This window comes from Bidens hawaiensis, unplaced genomic scaffold (genome assembly GCF_021521415.1).
Source record: "Bidens hawaiensis isolate Kalapana, Puna unplaced genomic scaffold, B.hawaiensis_p1.1 tig00041253_1, whole genome shotgun sequence".
Taxonomy (NCBI): Eukaryota; Viridiplantae; Streptophyta; class Magnoliopsida; order Asterales; family Asteraceae; genus Bidens; species Bidens hawaiensis.
Window position 1 is genome coordinate 143,252 of NW_027505711.1, and position 8,914 is coordinate 152,165.

Sequence of the window (8,914 nt, forward strand, 5' to 3'; positions counted from 1 at the left end):
TTGTGACCACCCTCCGGCGTGAGAATCAGACTAGATTGCTCTTTAAATATAAATGTATATTAAGAGATTGCTAGAGCAGATATCAGGTATAATATGATGATAATATGATAAGATGAGATGGTCATACCATTTGTGGTATTTATAGCCGAATGTAGGTTTCCAAGGAGGTGTGGCCGGCTGCAACAGTATTCCTGTTCAACCAACAGTAGCCTACGCACGTGCCCTGCTGGTAGTTGGTGGGTAGGCAGCGGCTGATAGTGACCAGGCCTGCTGTATACTATTCCTTTTCCACCAACTGCCGGCTACGCACGTGGTATGACAAGAGTTGGTGAGTAGGCAGCGGCTAATAGTGACATACAGTGCAGGAGCATGCTGCTCGCCATACTGTTGTCAATAAGCTGTCGTATCTTTAGTCAGATCTTTTGCCCATACTTCGTCAGGTACAGTACAGAAGATCTTCCTGTATCGTACGGACTGGCTTATTTGGGAAGGAGTATTCCCCCTCCCGCCACTGTGCGGGATTGTTCCCGGCTTTGCTCATTCCTTCAGGTGACACTGAATGATTGAGAGCTAAGTGCCTTGTGCGTGTAGCCTTGCTGCGCGGGTGGCCTTCCCTGATGGCTTGTATCCGAGGCTGCGGGGACAGGCGGAGTCCTTCACCATTGGGAGGCATTTCCTGCTGGAACAGCTTGCGTACTGTGCGTAAGGACGTCACGTCTCTGAGCATGGTTGGTCCTGCGGATCCAGTTGGTTTCTGCGCAGACGTCCCTCTTCCAGGTGAGTCTTGCGGGTCCAACTGGGCTCTGCTGGGACCTACCTCTTCAAGTCCCCCCAGTCCAATGTTCTTCTCATGAGTGTTTAATAAAGTGAGGTGAACTTTTGGACTTAAGCAAAGGGTTTTGAAAAGGGGTTTTTTAAGGTTTTCCATGGGGATTCTCCCCGCGGAAGTCCTTGTCACTTGCAGAAATTCCCGAGTTTCCTGCTTGATTTTTGGGTATGATGCGGGTAGGTCTGTAACCTCCTCGCAAGTCAGGTGCGTTGAGTCCCACTTGTGGATTCTCCATGAGGTTTTGGTAGTTTTGAACATAGTGATCAATTATGTTAAAACCACCAATTTCATCCTGGAGCTTCAAACAACGTAGTTCTCGACGTTCCCGCTATGCGGGGATGTTATTTCCGTTTCCGCAAGCATTGCCCAGAAGATCCTTCTTGGTTTCAATTCCCAGCGGAGCGCTAGGTATGTGAAGGGTTTTGCCTTAACACTGTACCCGCGCTCGTCTTACGGTTACTTTACTTCCAAGGTATTCCTGGCGTCAATTCCCTGCGGGTGCTAGGTATGTGAAGGGTTTTGCCTTAACACTGTACCCGCACCCGTCTTATAGTTACTTGGTTGCCGAGGTATACTTGGCTTCAATTCCTTGCGGGTGCTAGGTATGTGAAGGGTTTTGCCTTAACACTGTACCCGCATCCGTCTTACGGTTACTTGTTTACCAAGGTTTTCTTGGCTTCAATTCCCTGTGGGTGCTAGGTATGTGAAGGGTTTTGCCTTAACATTGTACCCGCATCCGTCTTACGGTTACTTGTTTGCCAAGGTTTTCTTGGCTTCAATTCCCTGCGGGTGCTAGGTATGTGAAGGGTTTTGCCTTAACACTGTACCCGCATCCGTCTTACGGTTACTTGTTTGCCAGGGTAAGGGGTATTTTCCGCTTACTTTTGAATCTTTTTGAATTTTGAATTTCGAAATTAGAAGAGTTGGTGGAAGGATAAGAATAGTCCAAACCTCTGAAACGTCGTGCGACGTTTCTTCTGACTGTGTCAGGACGTGCAGGAAGTTATGGTGACGTGACAGTACATGGTCATTCCAGACGCTTTTTCAGGCGCGTGGGCGCGATTTTTCGGGCGCGTGGCCGCGAAATTAATGGTACGCGTCCTGTCAACAGCTGTTGCCAGCTTGCTTTTTTGCCACGTGTCATAGTTTCATTGCACCTTCGTTTTCTCTCTCTTCCGCATTAATTTCATCGCATTAATTGCGATTAGTATATAAAGGGGGAGAGGGTTCTTTGTAATCCACACTTTCACTCTTCCCTTCATCTTTTAAGCGATTTCCGGCGAATACTCCCCTTTTCAGGCAAGCATTCTCCCGAAATCGTTTTCTTCTTTTGCAAGATGTCGTCTCGTGATGTCGAGTCCTCAGCCGATGACAAGAGTACTGCTGGCGAGTGCCAGTGTGCTCTGCCTGGCGATCTGTATCGGTACGTCGTCAGGAAGTTCATGCTCGAGTCTCTCGAGCCTGAGTTTCCTGAACCCCACCAGACGGTGTACGATGCCCCCAGAGGCAAGATCGGGGTTTATGCTGCATTCTTTGTTTATGGGAATCTTAGGTTCCCATTGACAAAGTTTGTTTACCGTGTCCTTGAGAGGCACGGTGTTCATTTGACCGAGTTGCACCCCATGGCGATCGCCAAGATTCGCCACTTCGAGTGGGTGTGCCGGATTTTGGGCATTGAGCCCTATGTTGACCGCCTGATGACCTTCTACACTTGGAGGTGCATCCAGGGGTGGTATACCCTGACAACCCGAATCAAGGGTTTGAAGATTTGCGCGACCGAGCTCGCGCCATCCCCCTTGCCATGAAGTTTAAGAATGGGCAAGCTCTCCCAAGCCTTCACGCCTCCAACTACCAGGAGGCGGAATGGTTCTCGAAGATATCTCGGGTCCAATCTCCGGTTTACCGGTTTGCGGAGTCCGGGATGGTCATGTTGGGGATGAGCCGGGTGTGGAAGGCGGCGGATGCGCAAAAGGTCCCAATCGTCCAAGAATACGGTTCGAACTCTGTTCCTTACGGTATGCTTTGTTTCTTATTGTTGATTCTGAATTTCTTCAAACTTTTTTCCTGTTTATTTCAGAGGGGAACGACCTGCAGTCGCTCCTGAACCCGCGGGAGGCTGACGGTCCCGCTCGGATGGGTACTCGCGCTCTAGACGAGAACGAGTTGCCCATCCTAGAACAAACTGCGGATCCCGTTCGTGGAGGTCTACCCGCTAGGCCACGAGATCCTGAGCGCCAGGCGGCCAGGTAAGGCGCTCTTCAACCCTCGACCCCTCAATGTTGAAACCTCTGCTGGAATTCCTCTAATCGTATGTTCTGATGAGGAATCCGCAGATGGTCCTCCGTTGGTGCGGAAGAAGAAGGCTGCCGGCGGGAAGGGAAAGGAGAAGGTGGCCTCCACTGCCGATCCGGCGCCTCGGTCTGATTCGGAGACCGAGAGCGAAGAGGTGGCGGGGAATCCCGGTGGTGATAAGACCACCGCTCCGGAGGTTGCGACTGCCACCTCCGGGGAGCCCAAGAAGACGACGGTAACCGGCGCAAAGAGGCCGGCTCCATCGGGTTCGTCCCCTCATCTCCGTACCTTTAAGCTCAAGAAAACCCGTAAGTACAAACTTCCTTTATCTTTTAACTTCATAGTTTAATATCGTTAACACTTATCTTCTTTACGCAGGCGTGGATGTTGACGCATTCCAGGGTGGAGCGCAGAGGAGTACCTCTCCGCCAATGACGGTAGGCTTGGTCAGCCTACCTGAGGCGACGACCCAGGCGCCTGCGCCTGCTTCCGCTGGTTCAGTTGCTCACTCCTTTGAGCCGACTGTTCCAGCTGAGATGACGTCACCGCCGGCTGTGAGTGCTATTTTTACAGCATCCTTCACTGAGCCGGCGGTTACTATTGCTGCGGATTCCGCGGCGGCGACCGCGGAGGCTGCTACCATGCCCCCGTCATCGGCAACGACGGTCGATCCATCAGGTACGTATGGGGCTTCTCGCCAATCTCTGCCACCTTCCCATCTGCCTGACCTCTTGGATGGATTTCCCTTGGGTTCAGGTGATGGGTTCGGCGGCTATCGGCCTGTTATTGACCCTACAGGTGCGTAGGGCTCTTTTGGCCCATTTATATATATATATATATATATTTTTATCATCTTTTCCTAACTGCTTTATGTTTTTTGCAGTGTCGGATTCCAATGAAGTGTATGTTCCACGATGGAACATTCGCCGAGGAACAACCCTTCGCACCCCTGTGGAGTGCGTGGAATGGGCTCGTCACGCTGCTCCCAGTGGTGCGTTGGGGGAAGCCATGGCTAGCTACCAGGAGGGTAGGCTAACCAATGAGCTTCGGGTTCTCATGGCCCGGATGCAGCCGCGCGTCGAGCTGCTTTGTCGTGAAAACGACAAGTTAAAAGCAGCTCGCCTTAAAGAAGTGGCTCAGGCGCGGGCTGTCCGGGAGGAGAACCAAAGGCTTTCCGCAGTGGCTGCGGAAAAGGAGAAGGCCTTCAAGGCCCTCGAGGTTGAAGTTCAGGCTCGACTCGAGGCCCGTTCCAAGGCTGCCCAAGCTGTTAATGAACAGCTTCGGCTGGCTAAGGAAACTGCGAGGAACGCAACCGAGAGGGCCACCAAGGCTGAAGCTGTTGCTGAGCCTCTACGCGTGGAGAATGAAGAGCTTAAAGCCAAATTAGAGGCTCTCCAGCAGGCTCATGATGCCTTGGCGATGGAGGACGCTAAGAAGCTTCAAGAAATCCTGGACCAGAGGGGGGTGCTTGACCATACCGAGCGTAAGCTAAAGGGCGTCGAAGAGGCTGCGGCTAAAGAAGTGTTGCTTGCCAACCTCAACAAGAGTGAAGCCGAACGCGCCCGTAACGAAGCTCAAGCTGCCCTCCAAGAAGCTCTGGCTGCCAAGGAATGGCTTCTTCGAGAAGCGTTGTCTCAGGTATGTTTTCATGTCTTCACGCTTTTCTTTGTAAATAGAAAATGTTTTTGACACTTGTATTTTTTCTTTGTAGGTTGTGCATCGAGTCTTCTCAGAGACATCTTACGACGATGCTATGAGCGTAGCCCTCAACGCTTCTCACGAGGATGGGGAAAAGGCCGGCTTCCTGCTTGGTCTAGGGTTCGTTGAGAAAGGCATCCCGCCTTCCAACTTCCCTTTATTCGATGTAGATACTGAAGCTGTATATGACCAAGCAGTAAATCAATACGCCGCCTTCCCGCATCCGGTGGTGGAGAAGGTAAACGAAGTTGCTGCTGCTGATGATGGGCTAGCTATCCTTAAAGCTTTCCTTGAACTGCCACGCTCTACTGATGGTGCTGGTCCAAGTGGAAGTGGCCCTGAAGCCTGATCCTGAAGATCCCTTCCCACTGCTAGGATAGATTTAGCTTGTATAGATTTATTTTCTTATAGGCGGGTAGTTACCCGGCCATTCTTGTAATGAATATTTATAAATCTTTGTGCGGGTAAGACCGCTTCTTTATTGGATTCCTTGCTTTATAAACGTTATATGACTTGCATACTTTAGTTTAAATTAGCAATTTTCCAAGTGTTTTAGAATAAGTTAACCTTTGAACGTGATAGATAATAGGTGTGAAGTTTTGCTTCCTCTTTCGTGATTGTGCGGGTAGGACCGTCACTTGCACTTAGTAGGATGGCTAAACTTTACCTACGTCTGACCTGCGTGTAGGTTTCCCTCATCTTTTCTTGAGGATAAGTTAACCTTTGAACGTGGTAGATAATAGGTGTGAAGTTTTGCTTCGTCTTTCATGATTGTGCGGGTAGGACCGTCACTTGCACTTAGTAGGATGGCTAAACTTTACCCATCCTTGCACTAAGTGCAAGTGACGGTCCTACCCACACAATCACGAAAGACGAAGCAAAACTTCACACCTATTATCTACCACGTTCAAAGGTTAACTTATCCTCAAGAAAAGATGAGGGAAACCTACACGCAGGTCAGACGTAGGTAAAGTTTTGCCATCCTACTAAGTGCAAGTGACGGTCCTACCCGCACAATCACGAAGAGGAAGCAAAACTTCACACCTATTATCTACCACGTTCAAAGGTTAACTTATTCTAAAACACTTGAAAAATTGCTAATTTAAACTAAAGTATGCAAGTCATATAACGTTTATAAAGCAAAAAATCCAATAAAAGAAGCGGTCTTACCGCACAAAGATTTATAAATATTCATTACAAGAATGGCCGGGTAACTACCCGCCTACAAGAAAATAAATCTATACAAGCTAAATCTATCCTAGCAGTGAGAAGGGATCTTCAGGATCAGGCTTCAGGGCCACTTCCACTTGGACCAGCACCATCAGTAGAGCGTGGCAGTTCAAGGAAAGCTTTAAGGATAGCTAGCCCATCATCAGCAGGCAGCAACTTCGTTTACCTTCTCCACCACCGGATGCGGGAAGGCGGCGTATTGATTTACTGCTTGGTCATATACAGCTTCAGTATCTACATCGAATAAAGGGAAGTTGGAAGGCGGGATGCCTCTCTCAACGAACCCTAGACCAAGCAGGAAGCCGGCCTTTTCCCCATCCTCGTGAGAAGCGTTGAGGGCTACGCTCATAGCATCGTCGTAAAATGTCTCTGAGAAGACTCGATGCACAACCTACAAAGAAAAAATACAAGTGTCAAAAACATTTTATATTTACAAAGAAAAGCGTGAAGACATGAAAACATACCTGAGGACAACGCTTCTCGAAGAAGCCATTCCTTGGCAGCCAGAGCTTCTTGGAGGGCAGCTTGAGCTTCGTTACGGGCGCGTTCGGCTTCACTCTTGTTGAGGTTGGCAAGCAACACTTCTTTAGCCGCAGCCTCTTCGACGCCCTTTAGCTTACGCTCGGTATGGTCAAGCACCCCCCTCTGGTCCAGGATTTCTTGAAGCTTCTTAGCGTCCTCCATCGCCAAGGCATCATGAGCCTGCTGGAGAGCCTATAATTTGGCTTTAAGCTCTTCATTCTCCACGCGTAGAGGCTCAGCAACAGCTTCAGCCTTGGTGGCCCTCTCGGTTGCGTTCCTCGCAGTTTCCTTAGCCAGCCGAAGCTGTTCATTAACAGCTTGGGCAGCCTTGGAACGGGCCTCGAGTCGAGCCTGAACCTCAACCTCGAGGGCCTTGAAGGCCTTCTCCTTTTCCGCAGCCACTGCGGAAAGCCCTTTGGTTCTCCTCCCGGACAGCCCGCGCCTGAGCCACTTCTTTAAGGCGAGCTGCTTTTAACTTGTCGTTTTCACGACAAAGCAGCTCGACGCGCGGCTGCATCCGGGCCAGGAGAACCGAAGCTCATTGGTTAACCTACCCTCCTGGTAGGTTGCCATGGCTTCCCCCAACGCACCACTGGGAGCAGCGTGACGAGCCCATTCCACGCACTCCACAGGGGTGCGAAGGGTTGTTCCTCGGCGAATGTTCCATCGTGGAACATACACTTCATTGGAATCCGACACTGCAAAAAACATAAAGCAGTTAGAAAAAGATGATAAAAATATATATATATATATATATATATATATATATATAAATGGGCCAAAAGAGCCCTACGCACCTGTAGGGTCAATAACAGGCCGATAGCCGCCGAACCCATCACCTGAACCCAAGGGAAATCCATCCAAGAGGTCAGGCAGATGGGAATGTGGCAGAGATTGGCGAGAAACCCCATACGTACCTGATGGATCGACCGTCGTTGCCGATGACGGGGGGCATGGTAGCAGCCGCCGCAGTCGCCGCCGCGGAATCCGCAGCAATAGTAACCGCCGGCTCGGTGAAGGATGCTGTAAAAATAGCACTCACAGCCGGCGGTGACGTCATCTCAGCTGGAACAGTCGGCTCAAAGGAGTGAGCAACTGAACCAGCGGGGAAGCAGGCGCAGGCGCCTGGGTCGTCGCCTCAGGTAGGCTGACCAAGCCTACCGTCATTGGCGGAGAGGTACTCCTCTGCGCTCCACCCTGGAATGCGTCAACATCCACGCCTGCGTAAAGAAGATAAGTGTTAACAATATTAAACTATGAAGTTAAAAGATAAAGGAAGTTTGTACTTACGGATTTTCTTGAGCTTAAAGGTACGGAGAGGGCGGGGACGAACCCGATGGAGCCGGCCTATTTGCGCCGGTTACCGTCGTCTTCTTGGGCTCCCCCGGAGGGTGGCAGTCGCAACCTCCGGAGCGGTGGTCTTATCACCACCGGGATTCCCCGCCACCTCTTCGCTCTCGGTCTCCGAATCAGACCGAGGCGCCGGATCGGCAGTGGAGGCCACCTTCTCCTTTCCCTTCCCGCCGGCAGCCTTCTTCTTCCGCACCAACGGAGGACCATCTGCGGATTCCTCATCAGAACATACGATTAGAGGAATTCCAGCAGAGGTTTCAACATTGAGGGGTCGAGGGTTGAAGAGCGTCTTACCTGGCCGCCTGGCGCTCAGGATCTCGTGGCCTAGCGAGTAGACCTCCACGAACCGATCCGCAGTTTGTTCTAGGATGGGCAACTCGTTCTCGTCTAGAGCGCGAGTACCCATCCGAGCTGGACCGTCAGCCTCCCGCGGGTTCAGGAGCGACTGCAGGTCGTTCCCCTCTGAAATAAACAGGAAAAAAGTTAGAAGAAATTCAGAATCAACAATAAGAAACAAAGCATACCGTAAGGAACAGAGTTCGAACCGTATTCGAGGACGATTGGGACCTTTTGCGCATCCGCCGCCTTCCACACCCGGCTCATCCCCAACATGACCATCCCGGACTCCGCAAACCGGTAAACCGGAGATTGGACCCGAGATATCTTCGAGAACCATTCCGCCTCCTGGTAGTTGGAGGCGTGAAGGCTTGGGAGAGCTTGCCCATTCTTAAACTTCATGGCAAGGGGGATGGCGCGAGCGGAGATGAAGAAGAACTCCCGCTTCCACGCGCGAAGACTGCGCTCGGTCGCGCAAATCTTCAAACCCTTGATTTGGGTTGTCAGGGTATACCACCCCTGGATGCACCTCCAAGTGTAGAAGGTCATCAGGCGGTCAACATAGGGCTCAATGCCCAAAATCCGGCACACCCACTCGAAGTGGCGAATCTTGGCGATCGCCATGGGGTGCAACTCGGTCAAATGAACACCGTG